General features: G+C 47.6%; 14 non-coding genes across 14 annotated transcripts; all 14 read right to left on the bottom strand.

Annotated features, from left to right (window-relative positions):
* Window positions 1-551: 551 nt before the first annotated feature.
* On the bottom strand, window positions 552-742 carry LOC142698285 (U2 spliceosomal RNA). Its single transcript, XR_012865775.1, has one exon. It is a non-coding gene; the product is annotated as a U2 spliceosomal RNA (small nuclear RNA).
* Window positions 743-2,026: 1,284 nt separating this feature from the next.
* On the bottom strand, window positions 2,027-2,217 carry LOC142698284 (U2 spliceosomal RNA). The gene has a single exon (XR_012865774.1). It is a non-coding gene; the product is annotated as a U2 spliceosomal RNA (small nuclear RNA).
* Window positions 2,218-3,505: 1,288 nt separating this feature from the next.
* LOC142698283 (U2 spliceosomal RNA) lies at window positions 3,506-3,696 on the bottom strand. The gene has a single exon (XR_012865773.1). It is a non-coding gene; the product is annotated as a U2 spliceosomal RNA (small nuclear RNA).
* A 1,296-nt stretch (window positions 3,697-4,992) lies between these two features.
* LOC142698282 (U2 spliceosomal RNA) lies at window positions 4,993-5,183 on the bottom strand. Its single transcript, XR_012865772.1, has one exon. It is a non-coding gene; the product is annotated as a U2 spliceosomal RNA (small nuclear RNA).
* A 1,296-nt stretch (window positions 5,184-6,479) lies between these two features.
* Window positions 6,480-6,670, bottom strand: LOC142698281 (U2 spliceosomal RNA). The gene has a single exon (XR_012865771.1). It is a non-coding gene; the product is annotated as a U2 spliceosomal RNA (small nuclear RNA).
* A 1,292-nt stretch (window positions 6,671-7,962) lies between these two features.
* Window positions 7,963-8,153, bottom strand: LOC142698280 (U2 spliceosomal RNA). Its single transcript, XR_012865770.1, has one exon. It is a non-coding gene; the product is annotated as a U2 spliceosomal RNA (small nuclear RNA).
* Window positions 8,154-9,441: 1,288 nt separating this feature from the next.
* LOC142698279 (U2 spliceosomal RNA) lies at window positions 9,442-9,632 on the bottom strand. Its single transcript, XR_012865769.1, has one exon. It is a non-coding gene; the product is annotated as a U2 spliceosomal RNA (small nuclear RNA).
* A 1,315-nt stretch (window positions 9,633-10,947) lies between these two features.
* LOC142698278 (U2 spliceosomal RNA) lies at window positions 10,948-11,138 on the bottom strand. Its single transcript, XR_012865768.1, has one exon. It is a non-coding gene; the product is annotated as a U2 spliceosomal RNA (small nuclear RNA).
* A 1,289-nt stretch (window positions 11,139-12,427) lies between these two features.
* Window positions 12,428-12,618, bottom strand: LOC142698277 (U2 spliceosomal RNA). The gene has a single exon (XR_012865767.1). It is a non-coding gene; the product is annotated as a U2 spliceosomal RNA (small nuclear RNA).
* A 1,307-nt stretch (window positions 12,619-13,925) lies between these two features.
* Window positions 13,926-14,116, bottom strand: LOC142698276 (U2 spliceosomal RNA). Its single transcript, XR_012865766.1, has one exon. It is a non-coding gene; the product is annotated as a U2 spliceosomal RNA (small nuclear RNA).
* Window positions 14,117-15,416: 1,300 nt separating this feature from the next.
* On the bottom strand, window positions 15,417-15,607 carry LOC142698273 (U2 spliceosomal RNA). Its single transcript, XR_012865764.1, has one exon. It is a non-coding gene; the product is annotated as a U2 spliceosomal RNA (small nuclear RNA).
* Window positions 15,608-16,896: 1,289 nt separating this feature from the next.
* On the bottom strand, window positions 16,897-17,087 carry LOC142698272 (U2 spliceosomal RNA). The gene has a single exon (XR_012865763.1). It is a non-coding gene; the product is annotated as a U2 spliceosomal RNA (small nuclear RNA).
* A 1,296-nt stretch (window positions 17,088-18,383) lies between these two features.
* On the bottom strand, window positions 18,384-18,574 carry LOC142698271 (U2 spliceosomal RNA). The gene has a single exon (XR_012865762.1). It is a non-coding gene; the product is annotated as a U2 spliceosomal RNA (small nuclear RNA).
* A 1,281-nt stretch (window positions 18,575-19,855) lies between these two features.
* On the bottom strand, window positions 19,856-20,046 carry LOC142698270 (U2 spliceosomal RNA). The gene has a single exon (XR_012865761.1). It is a non-coding gene; the product is annotated as a U2 spliceosomal RNA (small nuclear RNA).
* Between the last annotated feature and the right edge of the window lie 1,063 nt (window positions 20,047-21,109).

Here is a 21,109-nt window from a genome sequence, read left to right as displayed (position 1 = left end):
AGGCAAGCAAGGCTTTGTTGCAACTGCAATTCTTACTTCTTCTTGAAATGTAGGGACGACAGTACATTCCATCACATCCATCTAGTGTACACAAGTAGGTCCATTGTGGCGGGCAGGCGAGCGGGCGGGCTGCTTTATTGGCTGTTTGCTGTTCCCCTACTCCACTCCACTATTTGACTGTTGTGCTGCATCAATCAATCAATCAATCAATCAATCAATCAATCAATCAATCAATCAATCAATCAATCAATCAGTGGCTGGCTCAGGTGCAGCTCTTTAACTTACCTAAAAGGGAGGGCGGAGAGAAGACAAGGAAGGTGAATGAGGTGTTCCAATGTGAAATGCCGGAAACACAGAAACACAGACGACACACAACAAGAGGTGGCAATCTATTCATTAATTGCATTTAATCAATGAGCTCATTATCACTCATGCATTGTCCAACAGGTGTTGAAATAATGGGATTAAAAGGGGAGATCCCTTCAGAAAGACAGAAACAATAGCAAAGACAAAAAACACTTTTGGAATCTGCTTTTAGTCAACACATAAGGAAAGGGTGCACCGGTCCTGGAAATACTGCAATACCAGGTCAATGCGTGGAGTGGACAGAGCAAGCTCTATTTCCATCTCCCTGTTCTAAAAATCCATTTAATATATGGTCCCCAGATAGGGGACGTATCAGATATTAAACTGATAAGAACAGATACTACACTTGATCTTAGCCAAAAGGCCGAGAAGCGATAACCCGAACGGGCCGCGCGTTGCCCGAGCCTGCCCGATACTGCTGTTCAGCCCTTGCAGCGATTCAGCCTACTTCTAGGCAATTCCATGGGGCCCTGCAGGCTCACACACTCACAGCTACACGGGAGGTGAATAAAGGCCGGAGAGGAAGCCAGACAGGATTTGCTTATTTTGCTTGCACCACAATGCAGTGCTGAAAGAGGAGGAATCTACATAAAAACGCCTTCCTGGCAACGCCCAAATGCCCTGCTGCCATGCAGATAAACACTGGCAGCGGCAGCAAGTGCATGCCCACAGCCACCCCTTGTTCCTTCACACCTTGTATCAGCTGTAATCCAGTCCAGTCCAGTGCTGCCTGCTGAGCAGCACTGACCAACACTGCTTGGGCCCAGGCTTTTATCTCTGAGGCCCCATTATGATGTCAGAAAGCTGGCTCTGGAATCCTGAGGGCTCCACTATGACACGTGCAAAGTTCCGTCTGAACTTTATATAAGACGGTGAGGCTCAGTCAGTCACTCAGTGTTGCCTGAGAGGGCAACACTGCAACAGCCGGCCGCCAGGCTGTCTTTTTTTTGCACAGCTAGTTGCCTCCAGGAGGCCACAAGAGGGAGACAAGGGACTGCAAAATGGAAAATAGGCATCCACCAACTTTACAGACAACTTCTCCTTGCTCCTACAACCTCCATCCTTGCACAGTTTGTTATTCTTCTAGGTAACATAGTAACAAATCCAAATTGCTGCTCTCTTTGTAGGCAAGCAAGGCTTTGTTGCAACTGCAATTCTTACTTCTTCTTGAAATGTAGGGACGACAGTACATTCCATCACATCCATCTAGTGTACACAGGTAGGTCCATTGTGGCGGGCAGGCGAGCGGGCGGGCTGCTTTATTGGCTGTTTGCTGTTCCCCTACTCCACTCCACTATTTGACTGTTGTGCTGCATCAATCAATCAATCAATCAATCAATCAATCAATCAATCAATCAATCAGTGGCTGGCTCAGGTGCAGCTCTTTAACTTACCTAAAAGGGAGGGCGGAGAGAAGACAAGGAAGGTGAATGAGGTGTTCCAATGTGAAATGCCGGAAACACAGAAACACAGACGACACACAACAAGAGGTGGCAATCTATTCATTAATTGCATTTAATCAATGAGCTCATTATCACTCATGCATTGTCCAACAGGTGTTGAAATAATGGGATTAAAAGGGGAGATCCCTTCAGAAAGACAGAAACAATAGCAAAGACAAAAAACACTTTTGGAATCTGCTTTTAGTCAACACATAAGGAAAGGGTGCACCGGTCCTGGAAATACTGCAATACCAGGTCAATGCGTGGAGTGGACAGAGCAAGCTCTATTTCCATCTCCCTGTTCTAAAAATCCATTTAATATATGGTCCCCAGATAGGGGACGTATCAGATATTAAACTGATAAGAACAGATACTACACTTGATCTTAGCCAAAAGGCCGAGAAGCGATAACCCGAACGGGCCGCGCGTTGCCCGAGCCTGCCCGATACTGCTGTTCAGCCCTTGCAGCGATTCAGCCTACTTCTAGGCAATTCCATGGGGCCCTGCAGGCTCACACACTCACAGCTACACGGGAGGTGAATAAAGGCCGGAGAGGAAGCCAGACAGGATTTGCTTCTTTTGCTTGCACCACAATGCAGTGCTGAAAGAGGAGGAATCTACATAAAAACGCCTTCCTGGCAACGCCCAAATGCCCTGCTGCCATGCAGATAAACACTGGCAGCGGCAGCAAGTGCATGCCCACAGCCACCCCTTGTTCCTTCACACCTTGTATCAGCTGTAATCCAGTCCAGTCCAGTGCTGCCTGCTGAGCAGCACTGACCAACACTGCCTGGGCCCAGGCTTTTATCTCTGAGGCCCCATTATGATGTCAGAAAGCTGGCTCTGGAATCCTGAGGGCTCCACTATGACACGTGCAAAGTTCCGTCTGAACTTTATATAAGACGGTGAGGCTCAGTCAGTCACTCAGTGTTGCCTGAGAGGGCAACACTGCAACAGCCGGCCGCCAGGCTGTCTTTTTTTTGCACAGCTAGTTGCCTCCAGGAGGCCACAAGAGGGAGACAAGGGACTGCAAAATGGAAAATAGGCATCCACCAACTTTACAGACAACTTCTCCTTGCTCCTACAACCTCCATCCTTGCACAGTTTGTTATTCTTCTAGGTAACATAGTAACAAATCCAAATTGCTGCTCTCTTTGTAGGCAAGCAAGGCTTTGTTGCAACTGCAATTCTTACTTCTTCTTGAAATGTAGGGACGACAGTACATTCCATCACATCCATCTAGTGTACACAGGTAGGTCCATTGTGGCGGGCAGGCGAGCGGGCGGGCTGCTTTATTGGCTGTTTGCTGTTCCCCTACTCCACTCCACTATTTGACTGTTGTGCTGCATCAATCAATCAATCAATCAATCAATCAATCAATCAATCAATCAATCAATCAGTGGCTGGCTCAGGTGCAGCTCTTTAACTTACCTAAAAGGGAGGGCGGAGAGAAGACAAGGAAGGTGAATGAGGTGTTCCAATGTGAAATGCCGGAAACACAGAAACACAGACGACACACAACAAGAGGTGGCAATCTATTCATTAATTGCATTTAATCAATGAGCTCATTATCACTCATGCATTGTCCAACAGGTGTTGAAATAATGGGATTAAAAGGGGAGATCCCTTCAGAAAGACAGAAACAATAGCAAAGACAAAAAACACTTTTGGAATCTGCTTTTAGTCAACACATAAGGAAAGGGTGCACCGGTCCTGGAAATACTGCAATACCAGGTCAATGCGTGGAGTGGACAGAGCAAGCTCTATTTCCATCTCCCTGTTCTAAAAATCCATTTAATATATGGTCCCCAGATAGGGGACGTATCAGATATTAAACTGATAAGAACAGATACTACACTTGATCTTAGCCAAAAGGCCGAGAAGCGATAACCCGAACGGGCCGCGCGTTGCCCGAGCCTGCCCGATACTGCTGTTCAGCCCTTGCAGCGATTCAGCCTACTTCTAGGCAATTCCATGGGGCCCTGCAGGCTCACACACTCACAGCTACACGGGAGGTGAATAAAGGCCGGAGAGGAAGCCAGACAGGATTTGCTTCTTTTGCTTGCACCACAATGCAGTGCTGAAAGAGGAGGAATCTACATAAAAACGCCTTCCTGGCAACGCCCAAATGCCCTGCTGCCATGCAGATAAACACTGGCAGCGGCAGCAAGTGCATGCCCACAGCCACCCCTTGTTCCTTCACACCTTGTATCAGCTGTAATCCAGTCCAGTCCAGTGCTGCCTGCTGAGCAGCACTGACCAACACTGCCTGGGCCCAGGCTTTTATCTCTGAGGCCCCATTATGATGTCAGAAAGCTGGCTCTGGAATCTTGAGGGCTCCACTATGACACGTGCAAAGTTCCGTCTGAACTTTATATAAGACGGTGAGGCTCAGTCAGTCACTCAGTGTTGCCTGAGAGGGCAACACTGCAACAGCCGGCCGCCAGGCTGTCTTTTTTTTGCACAGCTAGTTGCCTCCAGGAGGCCACAAGAGGGAGACAAGGGACTGCAAAATGGAAAATAGGCATCCACCAACTTTACAGACAACTTCTCCTTGCTCCTACAACCTCCATCCTTGCACAGTTTGTTATTCTTCTAGGTAACATAGTAACAAATCCAAATTGCTGCTCTCTTTGTAGGCAAGCAAGGCTTTGTTGCAACTGCAATTCTTACTTCTTCTTGAAATGTAGGGACGACAGTACATTCCATCACATCCATCTAGTGTACACAGGTAGGTCCATTGTGGCGGGCAGGCGAGCGGGCGGGCTGCTTTATTGGCTGTTTGCTGTTCCCCTACTCCACTCCACTATTTGACTGTTGTGCTGCATCAATCAATCAATCAATCAATCAATCAATCAATCAATCAATCAATCAATCAATCAATCAGTGGCTGGCTCAGGTGCAGCTCTTTAACTTACCTAAAAGGGAGGGCGGAGAGAAGACAAGGAAGGTGAATGAGGTGTTCCAATGTGAAATGCCGGAAACACAGAAACACAGACGACACACAACAAGAGGTGGCAATCTATTCATTAATTGCATTTAATCAATGAGCTCATTATCACTCATGCATTGTCCAACAGGTGTTGAAATAATGGGATTAAAAGGGGAGATCCCTTCAGAAAGACAGAAACAATAGCAAAGACAAAAAACACTTTTGGAATCTGCTTTTAGTCAACACATAAGGAAAGGGTGCACCGGTCCTGGAAATACTGCAATACCAGGTCAATGCGTGGAGTGGACAGAGCAAGCTCTATTTCCATCTCCCTGTTCTAAAAATCCATTTAATATATGGTCCCCAGATAGGGGACGTATCAGATATTAAACTGATAAGAACAGATACTACACTTGATCTTAGCCAAAAGGCCGAGAAGCGATAACCCGAACGGGCCGCGCGTTGCCCGAGCCTGCCCGATACTGCTGTTCAGCCCTTGCAGCGATTCAGCCTACTTCTAGGCAATTCCATGGGGCCCTGCAGGCTTACACACTCACAGCTACACGGGAGGTGAATAAAGGCCGGAGAGGAAGCCAGACAGGATTTGCTTCTTTTGCTTGCACCACAATGCAGTGCTGAAAGAGGAGGAATCTACATAAAAACGCCTTCCTGGCAACACCCAAATGCCCTGCTGCCATGCAGATAAACACTGGCAGCGGCAGCAAGTGCATGCCCACAGCCACCCCTTGTTCCTTCACACCTTGTATCAGCTGTAATCCAGTCCAGTCCAGTGCTGCCTGCTGAGCAGCACTGACCAACACTGCCTGGGCCCAGGCTTTTATCTCTGAGGCCCCATTATGATGTCAGAAAGCTGGCTCTGGAATCCTGAGGGCTCCACTATGACACGTGCAAAGTTCCGTCTGAACTTTATATAAGACGGTGAGGCTCAGTCAGTCACTCAGTGTTGCCTGAGAGGGCAACACTGCAACAGCCGGCCGCCAGGCTGTCTTTTTTTTGCACAGCTAGTTGCCTCCAGGAGGCCACAAGAGGGAGACAAGGGACTGCAAAATGGAAAATAGGCATCCACCAACTTTACAGACAACTTCTCCTTGCTCCTACAACCTCCATCCTTGCACAGTTTGTTATTCTTCTAGGTAACATAGTAACAAATCCAAATTGCTGCTCTCTTTGTAGGCAAGCAAGGCTTTGTTGCAACTGCAATTCTTACTTCTTCTTGAAATGTAGGGACGACAGTACATTCCATCACATCCATCTAGTGTACACAGGTAGGTCCATTGTGGCGGGCAGGCGAGCGGGCGGGCTGCTTTATTGGCTGTTTGCTGTTCCCCTACTCCACTCCACTATTTGACTGTTGTGCTGCATCAATCAATCAATCAATCAATCAATCAATCAATCAATCAATCAATCAATCAATCAATCAGTGGCTGGCTCAGGTGCAGCTCTTTAACTTACCTAAAAGGGAGGGCGGAGAGAAGACAAGGAAGGTGAATGAGGTGTTCCAATGTGAAATGCCGGAAACACAGAAACACAGACGACACACAACAAGAGGTGGCAATCTATTCATTAATTGCATTTAATCAATGAGCTCATTATCACTCATGCATTGTCCAACAGGTGTTGAAATAATGGGATTAAAAGGGGAGATCCCTTCAGAAAGACAGAAACAATAGCAAAGACAAAAAACACTTTTGGAATCTGCTTTTAGTCAACACATAAGGAAAGGGTGCACCGGTCCTGGAAATACTGCAATACCAGGTCAATGCGTGGAGTGGACAGAGCAAGCTCTATTTCCATCTCCCTGTTCTAAAAATCCATTTAATATATGGTCCCCAGATAGGGGACGTATCAGATATTAAACTGATAAGAACAGATACTACACTTGATCTTAGCCAAAAGGCCGAGAAGCGATAACCCGAACGGGCCGCGCGTTGCCCGAGCCTGCCCGATACTGCTGTTCAGCCCTTGCAGCGATTCAGCCTACTTCTAGGCAATTCCATGGGGCCCTGCAGGCTCACACACTCACAGCTACACGGGAGGTGAATAAAGGCCGGAGAGGAAGCCAGACAGGATTTGCTTCTTTTGCTTGCACCACAATGCAGTGCTGAAAGAGGAGGAATCTACATAAAAACGCCTTCCTGGCAACGCCCAAATGCCCTGCTGCCATGCAGATAAACACTGGCAGCGGCAGCAAGTGCATGCCCACAGCCACCCCTTGTTCCTTCACACCTTGTATCAGCTGTAATCCAGTCCAGTCCAGTGCTGCCTGCTGAGCAGCACTGACCAACACTGCCTGGGCCCAGGCTTTTATCTCTGAGGCCCCATTATGATGTCAGAAAGCTGGCTCTGGAATCCTGAGGGCTCCACTATGACACGTGCAAAGTTCCGTCTGAACTTTATATAAGACGGTGAGGCTCAGTCAGTCACTCAGTGTTGCCTGAGAGGGCAACACTGCAACAGCCGGCCGCCAGGCTGTCTTTTTTTTGCACAGCTAGTTGCCTCCAGGAGGCCACAAGAGGGAGACAAGGGACTGCAAAATGGAAAATAGGCATCCACCAACTTTACAGACAACTTCTCCTTGCTCCTACAACCTCCATCCTTGCACAGTTTGTTATTCTTCTAGGTAACATAGTAACAAATCCAAATTGCTGCTCTCTTTGTAGGCAAGCAAGGCTTTGTTGCAACTGCAATTCTTACTTCTTCTTGAAATGTAGGGACGACAGTACATTCCATCACATCCATCTAGTGTACACAAGTAGGTCCATTGTGGCGGGCAGGCGAGCGGGCGGGCTGCTTTATTGGCTGTTTGCTGTTCCCCTACTCCACTCCACTATTTGACTGTTGTGCTGCATCAATCAATCAATCAATCAATCAATCAATCAATCAATCAATCAATCAATCAATCAGTGGCTGGCTCAGGTGCAGCTCTTTAACTTACCTAAAAGGGAGGGCGGAGAGAAGACAAGGAAGGTGAATGAGGTGTTCCAATGTGAAATGCCGGAAACACAGAAACACAGACGACACACAACAAGAGGTGGCAATCTATTCATTAATTGCATTTAATCAATGAGCTCATTATCACTCATGCATTGTCCAACAGGTGTTGAAATAATGGGATTAAAAGGGGAGATCCCTTCAGAAAGACAGAAACAATAGCAAAGACAAAAAACACTTTTGGAATCTGCTTTTAGTCAACACATAAGGAAAGGGTGCACCGGTCCTGGAAATACTGCAATACCAGGTCAATGCGTGGAGTGGACAGAGCAAGCTCTATTTCCATCTCCCTGTTCTAAAAATCCATTTAATATATGGTCCCCAGATAGGGGACGTATCAGATATTAAACTGATAAGAACAGATACTACACTTGATCTTAGCCAAAAGGCCGAGAAGCGATAACCCGAACGGGCCGCGCGTTGCCCGAGCCTGCCCGATACTGCTGTTCAGCCCTTGCAGCGATTCAGCCTACTTCTAGGCAATTCCATGGGGCCCTGCAGGCTCACACACTCACAGCTACACGGGAGGTGAATAAAGGCCGGAGAGGAAGCCAGACAGGATTTGCTTATTTTGCTTGCACCACAATGCAGTGCTGAAAGAGGAGGAATCTACATAAAAACGCCTTCCTGGCAACGCCCAAATGCCCTGCTGCCATGCAGATAAACACTGGCAGCGGCAGCAAGTGCATGCCCACAGCCACCCCTTGTTCCTTCACACCTTGTATCAGCTGTAATCCAGTCCAGTCCAGTGCTGCCTGCTGAGCAGCACTGACCAACACTGCTTGGGCCCAGGCTTTTATCTCTGAGGCCCCATTATGATGTCAGAAAGCTGGCTCTGGAATCCTGAGGGCTCCACTATGACACGTGCAAAGTTCCGTCTGAACTTTATATAAGACGGTGAGGCTCAGTCAGTCACTCAGTGTTGCCTGAGAGGGCAACACTGCAACAGCCGGCCGCCAGGCTGTCTTTTTTTTGCACAGCTAGTTGCCTCCAGGAGGCCACAAGAGGGAGACAAGGGACTGCAAAATGGAAAATAGGCATCCACCAACTTTACAGACAACTTCTCCTTGCTCCTACAACCTCCATCCTTGCACAGTTTGTTATTCTTCTAGGTAACATAGTAACAAATCCAAATTGCTGCTCTCTTTGTAGGCAAGCAAGGCTTTGTTGCAACTGCAATTCTTACTTCTTCTTGAAATGTAGGGACGACAGTACATTCCATCACATCCATCTAGTGTACACAGGTAGGTCCATTGTGGCGGGCAGGCGAGCGGGCGGGCTGCTTTATTGGCTGTTTGCTGTTCCCCTACTCCACTCCACTATTTGACTGTTGTGCTGCATCAATCAATCAATCAATCAATCAATCAATCAATCAATCAATCAATCAATCAGTGGCTGGCTCAGGTGCAGCTCTTTAACTTACCTAAAAGGGAGGGCGGAGAGAAGACAAGGAAGGTGAATGAGGTGTTCCAATGTGAAATGCCGGAAACACAGAAACACAGACGACACACAACAAGAGGTGGCAATCTATTCATTAATTGCATTTAATCAATGAGCTCATTATCACTCATGCATTGTCCAACAGGTGTTGAAATAATGGGATTAAAAGGGGAGATCCCTTCAGAAAGACAGAAACAATAGCAAAGACAAAAAACACTTTTGGAATCTGCTTTTAGTCAACACATAAGGAAAGGGTGCACCGGTCCTGGAAATACTGCAATACCAGGTCAATGCGTGGAGTGGACAGAGCAAGCTCTATTTCCATCTCCCTGTTCTAAAAATCCATTTAATATATGGTCCCCAGATAGGGGACGTATCAGATATTAAACTGATAAGAACAGATACTACACTTGATCTTAGCCAAAAGGCCGAGAAGCGATAACCCGAACGGGCCGCGCGTTGCCCGAGCCTGCCCGATACTGCTGTTCAGCCCTTGCAGCGATTCAGCCTACTTCTAGGCAATTCCATGGGGCCCTGCAGGCTCACACACTCACAGCTACACGGGAGGTGAATAAAGGCCGGAGAGGAAGCCAGACAGGATTTGCTTCTTTTGCTTGCACCACAATGCAGTGCTGAAAGAGGAGGAATCTACATAAAAACGCCTTCCTGGCAACGCCCAAATGCCCTGCTGCCATGCAGATAAACACTGGCAGCGGCAGCAAGTGCATGCCCACAGCCACCCCTTGTTCCTTCACACCTTGTATCAGCTGTAATCCAGTCCAGTCCAGTGCTGCCTGCTGAGCAGCACTGACCAACACTGCCTGGGCCCAGGCTTTTATCTCTGAGGCCCCATTATGATGTCAGAAAGCTGGCTCTGGAATCCTGAGGGCTCCACTATGACACGTGCAAAGTTCCGTCTGAACTTTATATAAGACGGTAAGGCTCAGTCAGTCACTCAGTGTTGCCTGAGAGGGCAACACTGCAACAGCCGGCCGCCAGGCTGTCTTTTTTTTGCACAGCTAGTTGCCTCCAGGAGGCCACAAGAGGGAGACAAGGGACTGCAAAATGGAAAATAGGCATCCACCAACTTTACAGACAACTTCTCCTTGCTCCTACAACCTCCATCCTTGCACAGTTTGTTATTCTTCTAGGTAACATAGTAACAAATCCAAATTGCTGCTCTCTTTGTAGGCAAGCAAGGCTTTGTTGCAACTGCAATTCTTACTTCTTCTTGAAATGTAGGGACGACAGTACATTCCATCACATCCATCTAGTGTACACAGGTAGGTCCATTGTGGCGGGCAGGCGAGCGGGCGGGCTGCTTTATTGGCTGTTTGCTGTTCCCCTACTCCACTCCACTATTTGACTGTTGTGCTGCATCAATCAATCAATCAATCAATCAATCAATCAATCAATCAATCAATCAATCAATCAATCAATCAATCAATCAATCAGTGGCTGGCTCAGGTGCAGCTCTTTAACTTACCTAAAAGGGAGGGCGGAGAGAAGACAAGGAAGGTGAATGAGGTGTTCCAATGTGAAATGCCGGAAACACAGAAACACAGACGACACACAACAAGAGGTGGCAATCATCTATTCATTAATTGCATTTAATCAATGAGCTCATTATCACTCATGCATTGTCCAACAGGTGTTGAAATAATGGGATTAAAAGGGGAGATCCCTTCAGAAAGACAGAAACAATAGCAAAGACAAAAAACACTTTTGGAATCTGCTTTTAGTCAACACATAAGGAAAGGGTGCACCGGTCCTGGAAATACTGCAATACCAGGTCAATGCGTGGAGTGGACAGAGCAAGCTCTATTTCCATCTCCCTGTTCTAAAAATCCATTTAATATATGGTCCCCAGATAGGGGACGTATCAGATATTAAACTGATAAGAACAGATACTACACTTGATCTTAGCCAAAAGGCCGAGAAGCGATAACCCGAACGGGCCGCGCGTTGCCCGAGCCTGCCCGATACTGCTGTTCAGCCCTTGCAGCGATTCAGCCTACTTCTAGGCAATTCCATGGGGCCCTGCAGGCTCACACACTCACAGCTACACGGGAGGTGAATAAAGGCCGGAGAGGAAGCCAGACAGGATTTGCTTCTTTTGCTTGCACCACAATGCAGTGCTGAAAGAGGAGGAATCTACATAAAAACGCCTTCCTGGCAACGCCCAAATGCCCTGCTGCCATGCAGATAAACACTGGCAGCGGCAGCAAGTGCATGCCCACAGCCACCCCTTGTTCCTTCACACCTTGTATCAGCTGTAATCCAGTCCAGTCCAGTGCTGCCTGCTGAGCAGCACTGACCAACACTGCCTGGGCCCAGGCTTTTATCTCTGAGGCCCCATTATGATGTCAGAAAGCTGGCTCTGGAATCCTGAGGGCTCCACTATGACACGTGCAAAGTTCCGTCTGAACTTTATATAAGACGGTGAGGCTCAGTCAGTCACTCAGTGTTGCCTGAGAGGGCAACACTGCAACAGCCGGCCGCCAGGCTGTCTTTTTTTTGCACAGCTAGTTGCCTCCAGGAGGCCACAAGAGGGAGACAAGGGACTGCAAAATGGAAAATAGGCATCCACCAACTTTACAGACAACTTCTCCTTGCTCCTACAACCTCCATCCTTGCACAGTTTGTTATTCTTCTAGGTAACATAGTAACAAATCCAAATTGCTGCTCTCTTTGTAGGCAAGCAAGGCTTTGTTGCAACTGCAATTCTTACTTCTTCTTGAAATGTAGGGACGACAGTACATTCCATCACATCCATCTAGTGTACACAGGTAGGTCCATTGTGGCGGGCAGGCGAGCGGGCGGGCTGCTTTATTGGCTGTTTGCTGTTCCCCTACTCCACTCCACTATTTGACTGTTGTGCTGCAATCAATCAATCAATCAATCAATCAATCAATCAATCAATCAATCAATCAATCAGTGGCTGGCTCAGGTGCAGCTCTTTAACTTACCTAAAAGGGAGGGCGGAGAGAAGACAAGGAAGGTGAATGAGGTGTTCCAATGTGAAATGCCGGAAACACAGAAACACAGACGACACACAACAAGAGGTGGCAATCTATTCATTAATTGCATTTAATCAATGAGCTCATTATCACTCATGCATTGTCCAACAGGTGTTGAAATAATGGGATTAAAAGAAGAGATCCCTTCAGAAAGACAGAAACAATAGCAAAGACAAAAAACACTTTTGGAATCTGCTTTTAGTCAACACATAAGGAAAGGGTGCACCGGTCCTGGAAATACTGCAATACCAGGTCAATGCGTGGAGTGGACAGAGCAAGCTCTATTTCCATCTCCCTGTTCTAAAAATCCATTTAATATATGGTCCCCAGATAGGGGACGTATCAGATATTAAACTGATAAGAACAGATACTACACTTGATCTTAGCCAAAAGGCCGAGAAGCGATAACCCGAACGGGCCGCGCGTTGCCCGAGCCTGCCCGATACTGCTGTTCAGCCCTTGCAGCGATTCAGCCTACTTCTAGGCAATTCCATGGGGCCCTGCAGGCTCACACACTCACAGCTACACGGGAGGTGAATAAAGGCCGGAGAGGAAGCCAGACAGGATTTGCTTCTTTTGCTTGCACCACAATGCAGTGCTGAAAGAGGAGGAATCTACATAAAAACGCCTTCCTGGCAACGCCCAAATGCCCTGCTGCCATGCAGATAAACACTGGCAGCGGCAGCAAGTGCATGCCCACAGCCACCCCTTGTTCCTTCACACCTTGTATCAGCTGTAATCCAGTCCAGTCCAGTGCTGCCTGCTGAGCAGCACTGACCAACACTGCCTGGGCCCAGGCTTTTATCTCTGAGGCCCCATTATGATGTCAGAAAGCTGGCTCTGGAATCCTGAGGGCTCCACTATGACACGTGCAAAGTTCCGTCTGAACTTTATATAAGACGGTGAGGCTCAGTCAGTCACTCAGTGTTGCCTGAGAGGGCAACACTGCAACAGCCGGCCGCCAGGCTGTCTTTTTTTTGCACAGCTAGTTGCCTCCAGGAGGCCACAAGAGGGAGACAAGGGACTGCAAAATGGAAAATAGGCATCCACCAACTTTACAGACAACTTCTCCTTGCTCCTACAACCTCCATCCTTGCACAGTTTGTTATTCTTCTAGGTAACATAGTAACAAATCCAAATTGCTGCTCTCTTTGTAGGCAAGCAAGGCTTTGTTGCAACTGCAATTCTTACTTCTTCTTGAAATGTAGGGACGACAGTACATTCCATCACATCCATCTAGTGTACACAGGTAGGTCCATTGTGGCGGGCAGGCGAGCGGGCGGGCTGCTTTATTGGCTGTTTGCTGTTCCCCTACTCCACTCCACTATTTGACTGTTGTGCTGCATCAATCAATCAATCAATCAATCAATCAATCAATCAATCAATCAATCAATCAATCAGTGGCTGGCTCAGGTGCAGCTCTTTAACTTACCTAAAAGGGAGGGCGGAGAGAAGACAAGGAAGGTGAATGAGGTGTTCCAATGTGAAATGCCGGAAACACAGAAACACAGACGACACACAACAAGAGGTGGCAATCTATTAGGTGGCAATCTATTCATTAATTGCATTTAATCAATGAGCTCATTATCACTCATGCATTGTCCAACAGGTGTTGAAATAATGGGATTAAAAGGGGAGATCCCTTCAGAAAGACAGAAACAATAGCAAAGACAAAAAACACTTTTGGAATCTGCTTTTAGTCAACACATAAGGAAAGGGTGCACCGGTCCTGGAAATACTGCAATACCAGGTCAATGCGTGGAGTGGACAGAGCAAGCTCTATTTCCATCTCCCTGTTCTAAAAATCCATTTAATATATGGTCCCCAGATAGGGGACGTATCAGATATTAAACTGATAAGAACAGATACTACACTTGATCTTAGCCAAAAGGCCGAGAAGCGATAACCCGAACGGGCCGCGCGTTGCCCGAGCCTGCCCGATACTGCTGTTCAGCCCTTGCAGCGATTCAGCCTACTTCTAGGCAATTCCATGGGGCCCTGCAGGCTCACACACTCACAGCTACACGGGAGGTGAATAAAGGCCGGAGAGGAAGCCAGACAGGATTTGCTTCTTTTGCTTGCACCACAATGCAGTGCTGAAAGAGGAGGAATCTACATAAAAACGCCTTCCTGGCAACGCCCAAATGCCCTGCTGCCATGCAGATAAACACTGGCAGCGGCAGCAAGTGCATGCCCACAGCCACCCCTTGTTCCTTCACACCTTGTATCAGCTGTAATCCAGTCCAGTCCAGTGCTGCCTGCTGAGCAGCACTGACCAACACTGCCTGGGCCCAGGCTTTTATCTCTGAGGCCCCATTATGATGTCAGAAAGCTGGCTCTGGAATCCTGAGGGCTCCACTATGACACGTGCAAAGTTCCGTCTGAACTTTATATAAGACGGTGAGGCTCAGTCAGTCACTCAGTGTTGCCTGAGAGGGCAACACTGCAACAGCCGGCCGCCAGGCTGTCTTTTTTTTGCACAGCTAGTTGCCTCCAGGAGGCCACAAGAGGGAGACAAGGGACTGCAAAATGGAAAATAGGCATCCACCAACTTTACAGACAACTTCTCCTTGCTCCTACAACCTCCATCCTTGCACAGTTTGTTATTCTTCTAGGTAACATAGTAACAAATCCAAATTGCTGCTCTCTTTGTAGGCAAGCAAGGCTTTGTTGCAACTGCAATTCTTACTTCTTCTTGAAATGTAGGGACGACAGTACATTCCATCACATCCATCTAGTGTACACAGGTAGGTCCATTGTGGCGGGCAGGCGAGCGGGCGGGCTGCTTTATTGGCTGTTTGCTGTTCCCCTACTCCACTCCACTATTTGACTGTTGTGCTGCATCAATCAATCAATCAATCAATCAATCAATCAATCAATCAATCAATCAATCAATCAATCAATCAGTGGCTGGCTCAGGTGCAGCTCTTTAACTTACCTAAAAGGGAGGGCGGAGAGAAGACAAGGAAGGTGAATGAGGTGTTCCAATGTGAAATGCCGGAAACACAGAAACACAGACGACACACAACAAGAGGTGGCAATCTATTCATTAATTGCATTTAATCAATGAGCTCATTATCACTCATGCATTGTCCAACAGGTGTTGAAATAATGGGATTAAAAGGGGAGATCCCTTCAGAAAGACAGAAACAATAGCAAAGACAAAAAACACTTTTGGAATCTGCTTTTAGTCAACACATAAGGAAAGGGTGCACCGGTCCTGGAAATACTGCAATACCAGGTCAATGCGTGGAGTGGACAGAGCAAGCTCTATTTCCATCTCCCTGTTCTAAAAATCCATTTAATATATGGTCCCCAGATAGGGGACGTATCAGATATTAAACTGATAAGAACAGATACTACACTTGATCTTAGCCAAAAGGCCGAGAAGCGATAACCCGAACGGGCCGCGCGTTGCCCGAGCCTGCCCGATACTGCTGTTCAGCCCTTGCAGCGATTCAGCCTACTTCTAGGCAATTCCATGGGGCCCTGCAGGCTCACACACTCACAGCTACACGGGAGGTGAATAAAGGCCGGAGAGGAAGCCAGACAGGATTTGCTTCTTTTGCTTGCACCACAATGCAGTGCTGAAAGAGGAGGAATCTACATAAAAACGCCTTCCTGGCAACGCCCAAATGCCCTGCTGCCATGCAGATAAACACTGGCAGCGGCAGCAAGTGCATGCCCACAGCCACCCCTTGTTCCTTCACACCTTGTATCAGCTGTAATCCAGTCCAGTCCAGTGCTGCCTGCTGAGCAGCACTGACCAACACTGCCTGGGCCCAGGCTTTTATCTCTGAGGCCCCATTATGATGTCAGAAAGCTGGCTCTGGAATCCTGAGGGCTCCACTATGACACGTGCAAAGTTCCGTCTGAACTTTATATAAGACGGTGAGGCTCAGTCAGTCACTCAGTGTTGCCTGAGAGGGCAACACTGCAACAGCCGGCCGCCAGGCTGTCTTTTTTTTGCACAGCTAGTTGCCTCCAGGAGGCCACAAGAGGGAGACAAGGGACTGCAAAATGGAAAATAGGCATCCACCAACTTTACAGACAACTTCTCCTTGCTCCTACAACCTCCATCCTTGCACAGTTTGTTATTCTTCTAGGTAACATAGTAACAAATCCAAATTGCTGCTCTCTTTGTAGGCAAGCAAGGCTTTGTTGCAACTGCAATTCTTACTTCTTCTTGAAATGTAGGGACGACAGTACATTCCATCACATCCATCTAGTGTACACAGGTAGGTCCATTGTGGCGGGCAGGCGAGCGGGCGGGCTGCTTTATTGGCTGTTTGCTGTTCCCCTACTCCACTCCACTATTTGACTGTTGTGCTGCAATCAATCAATCAATCAATCAATCAATCAATCAATCAATCAATCAATCAATCAGTGGCTGGCTCAGGTGCAGCTCTTTAACTTACCTAAAAGGGAGGGCGGAGAGAAGACAAGGAAGGTGAATGAGGTGTTCCAATGTGAAATGCCGGAAACACAGAAACACAGACGACACACAACAAGAGGTGGCAATCTATTCATTAATTGCATTTAATCAATGAGCTCATTATCACTCATGCATTGTCCAACAGGTGTTGAAATAATGGGATTAAAAGGGGAGATCCCTTCAGAAAGACAGAAACAATAGCAAAGACAAAAAACACTTTTGGAATCTGCTTTTAGTCAACACATAAGGAAAGGGTGCACCGGTCCTGGAAATACTGCAATACCAGGTCAATGCGTGGAGTGGACAGAGCAAGCTCTATTTCCATCTCCCTGTTCTAAAAATCCATTTAATATATGGTCCCCAGATAGGGGACGTATCAGATATTAAACTGATAAGAACAGATACTACACTTGATCTTAGCCAAAAGGCCGAGAAGCGATAACCCGAACAGGCCGCGCGTTGCCCGAGCCTGCCCGATACTGCTGTTCAGCCCTTGCAGCGATTCAGCCTACTTCTAGGCAATTCCATGGGGCCCTGCAGGCTCACACACTCACAGCTACACGGGAGGTGAATAAAGGCCGGAGAGGAAGCCAGACAGGATTTGCTTCTTTTGCTTGCACCACAATGCAGTGCTGAAAGAGGAGGAATCTACATAAAAACGCCTTCCTGGCAACGCCCAAATGCCCTGCTGCCATGCAGATAAACACTGGCAGCGGCAGCAAGTGCATGCCCACAGCCACCCCTTGTTCCTTCACACCTTGTATCAGCTGTAATCCAGTCCAGTCCAGTGCTGCCTGCTGAGCAGCACTGACCAACACTGCCTGGGCCCAGGCTTTTATCTCTGAGGCCCCATTATGATGTCAGAAAGCTGGCTCTGGAATCCTGAGGGCTCCACTATGACACGTGCAAAGTTCCGTCTGAACTTTATATAAGACGGTGAGGCTCAGTCAGTCACTCAGTGTTGCCTGAGAGGGCAACACTGCAACAGCCGGCCGCCAGGCTGTCTTTTTTTTGCACAGCTAGTTGCCTCCAGGAGGCCACAAGAGGGAGACAAGGGACTGCAAAATGGAAAATAGGCATCCACCAACTTTACAGACAACTTCTCCTTGCTCCTACAACCTCCATCCTTGCACAGTTTGTTATTCTTCTAGGTAACATAGTAACAAATCCAAATTGCTGCTCTCTTTGTAGGCAAGCAAGGCTTTGTTGCAACTGCAATTCTTACTTCTTCTTGAAATGTAGGGACGACAGTACATTCCATCACATCCATCTAGTGTACACAGGTAGGTCCATTGTGGCGGGCAGGCGAGCGGGCGGGCTGCTTTATTGGCTGTTTGCTGTTCCCCTACTCCACTCCACTATTTGACTGTTGTGCTGCATCAATCAATCAATCAATCAATCAATCAATCAATCAATCAATCAATCAATCAATCAATCAGTGGCTGGCTCAGGTGCAGCTCTTTAACTTACCTAAAAGGGAGGGCGGAGAGAAGACAAGGAAGGTGAATGAGGTGTTCCAATGTGAAATGCCGGAAACACAGAAACACAGACGACACACAACAAGAGGTGGCAATCTATTCATTAATTGCATTTAATCAATGAGCTCATTATCACTCATGCATTGTCCAACAGGTGTTGAAATAATGGGATTAAAAGGGGAGATCCCTTCAGAAAGACAGAAACAATAGCAAAGACAAAAAACACTTTTGGAATCTGCTTTTAGTCAACACATAAGGAAAGGGTGCACCGGTCCTGGAAATACTGCAATACCAGGTCAATGCGTGGAGTGGACAGAGCAAGCTCTATTTCCATCTCCCTGTTCTAAAAATCCATTTAATATATGGTCCCCAGATAGGGGACGTATCAGATATTAAACTGATAAGAACAGATACTACACTTGATCTTAGCCAAAAGGCCGAGAAGCGATAACCCGAACGGGCCGCGCGTTGCCCGAGCCTGCCCGATACTGCTGTTCAGCCCTTGCAGCGATTCAGCCTACTTCTAGGCAATTCCATGGGGCCCTGCAGGCTCACACACTCACAGCTACACGGGAGGTGAATAAAGGCCGGAGAGGAAGCCAGACAGGATTTGCTTCTTTTGCTTGCACCACAATGCAGTGCTGAAAGAGGAGGAATCTACATAAAAACGCCTTCCTGGCAACGCCCAAATGCCCTGCTGCCATGCAGATAAACACTGGCAGCGGCAGCAAGTGCATGCCCACAGCCACCCCTTGTTCCTTCACACCTTGTATCAGCTGTAATCCAGTCCAGTCCAGTGCTGCCTGCTGAGCAGCACTGACCAACACTGCCTGGGCCCAGGCTTTTATCTCTGAGGCCCCATTATGATGTCAGAAAGCTGGCTCTGGAATCCTGAGGGCTCCACTATGACACGTGCAAAGTTCCGTCTGAACTTTATATAAGACGGTGAGGCTCAGTCAGTCACTCAGTGTTGCCTGAGAGGGCAACACTGCAACAGCCGGCCGCCAGGCTGTCTTTTTTTTGCACAGCTAGTTGCCTCCAGGAGGCCACAAGAGGGAGACAAGGGACTGCAAAATGGAAAATAGGCATCCACCAACTTTACAGACAACTTCTCCTTGCTCCTACAACCTCCATCCTTGCACAGTTTGTTATTCTTCTAGGTAACATAGTAACAAATCCAAATTGCTGCTCTCTTTGTAGGCAAGCAAGGCTTTGTTGCAACTGCAATTCTTACTTCTTCTTGAAATGTAGGGACGACAGTACATTCCATCACATCCATCTAGTGTACACAGGTAGGTCCATTGTGGCGGGCAGGCGAGCGGGCGGGCTGCTTTATTGGCTGTTTGCTGTTCCCCTACTCCACTCCACTATTTGACTGTTGTGCTGCATCAATCAATCAATCAATCAATCAATCAATCAATCAATCAATCAAGTGGCTGGCTCAGGTGCAGCTCTTTAACTTACCTAAAAGGGAGGGCGGAGAGAAGACAAGGAAGGTGAATGAGGTGTTCCAATGTGAAATGCCGGAAACACAGAAACACAGACGACACACAACAAGAGGTGGCAATCTATTCATTAATTGCATTTAATCAATGAGCTCATTATCACTCATGCATTGTCCAACAGGTGTTGAAATAATGGGATTAAAAGGGGAGATCCCTTCAGAAAGACAGAAACAATAGCAAAGACAAAAAACACTTTTGGAATCTGCTTTTAGTCAACACATAAGGAAAGGGTGCACCGGTCCTGGAAATACTGCAATACCAGGTCAATGCGTGGAGTGGACAGAGCAAGCTCTATTTCCATCTCCCTGTTCTAAAAATCCATTTAATATATGGTCCCCAGATAGGGGACGTATCAGATATTAAACTGATAAGAACAGATACTACACTTGATCTTAGCCAAAAGGCCGAGAAGCGATAACCCGAACGGGCCGCGCGTTGCCCGAGCCTGCCCGATACTGCTGTTCAGCCCTTGCAGCGATTCAGCCTACTTCTAGGCAATTCCATGGGGCCCTGCAGGCTCACACACTCACAGCTACACGGGAGGTGAATAAAGGCCGGAGAGGAAGCCAGACAGGATTTGCTTCTTTTGCTTGCACCACAATGCAGTGCTGAAAGAGGAGGAATCTACATAAAAACGCCTTCCTGGCAACGCCCAAATGCCCTGCTGCCATGCAGATAAACACTGGCAGCGGCAGCAAGTGCATGCCCACAGCCACCCCTTGTTCCTTCACACCTTGTATCAGCTGTAATCCAGTCCAGTCCAGTGCTGCCTGCTGAGCAGCACTGACCAACACTGCCTGGGCCCAGGCTTTTATCTCTGAGGCCCCATTATGATGTCAGAAAGCTGGCTCTGGAATCCTGAGGGCTCCACTATGACACGTGCAAAGTTCCGTCTGAACTTTATATAAGACGGTGAGGCTCAGTCAGTCACTCAGTGTTGCCTGAGAGGGCAACACTGCAACAGCCGGCCGCCAGGCTGTCTTTTTTTTGCACAGCTAGTTGCCTCCAGGAGGCCACAAGAGGGAGACAAGGGACTGCAAAATGGAAAATAGGCATCCACCAACTTTACAGACAACTTCTCCTTGCTCCTACAACCTCCATCCTTGCACAGTTTGTTATTCTTCTAGGTAACATAGTAACAAATCCAAATTGCTGCTCTCTTTGTAGGCAAGCAAGGCTTTGTTGCAACTGCAATTCTTACTTCTTCTTGAAATGTAGGGACGACAGTACATTCCATCACATCCATCTAGTGTACACAGGTAGGTCCATTGTGGCGGGCAGGCGAGCGGGCGGGCTGCTTTATTGGCTGTTTGCTGTTCCCCTACTCCACTCCACTATTTGACTGTTGTGCTGCATCAATCAATCAATCAATCAATCAATCAATCAATCAATCAATCAATCAATCAATCAATCAATCAATCAGTGGCTGGCTCAGGTGCAGCTCTTTAACTTACCTAAAAGGGAGGGCGGAGAGAAGAC

This window comes from Rhinoderma darwinii, unplaced genomic scaffold (genome assembly GCF_050947455.1).
Source record: "Rhinoderma darwinii isolate aRhiDar2 unplaced genomic scaffold, aRhiDar2.hap1 Scaffold_1019, whole genome shotgun sequence".
Lineage (NCBI taxonomy): Eukaryota > Metazoa > Chordata > Amphibia > Anura > Rhinodermatidae > Rhinoderma > Rhinoderma darwinii.
The sequence above is the reverse complement of the archived record's forward strand: the minus strand, read 5'-3'. Positions and strand labels throughout refer to the sequence as shown.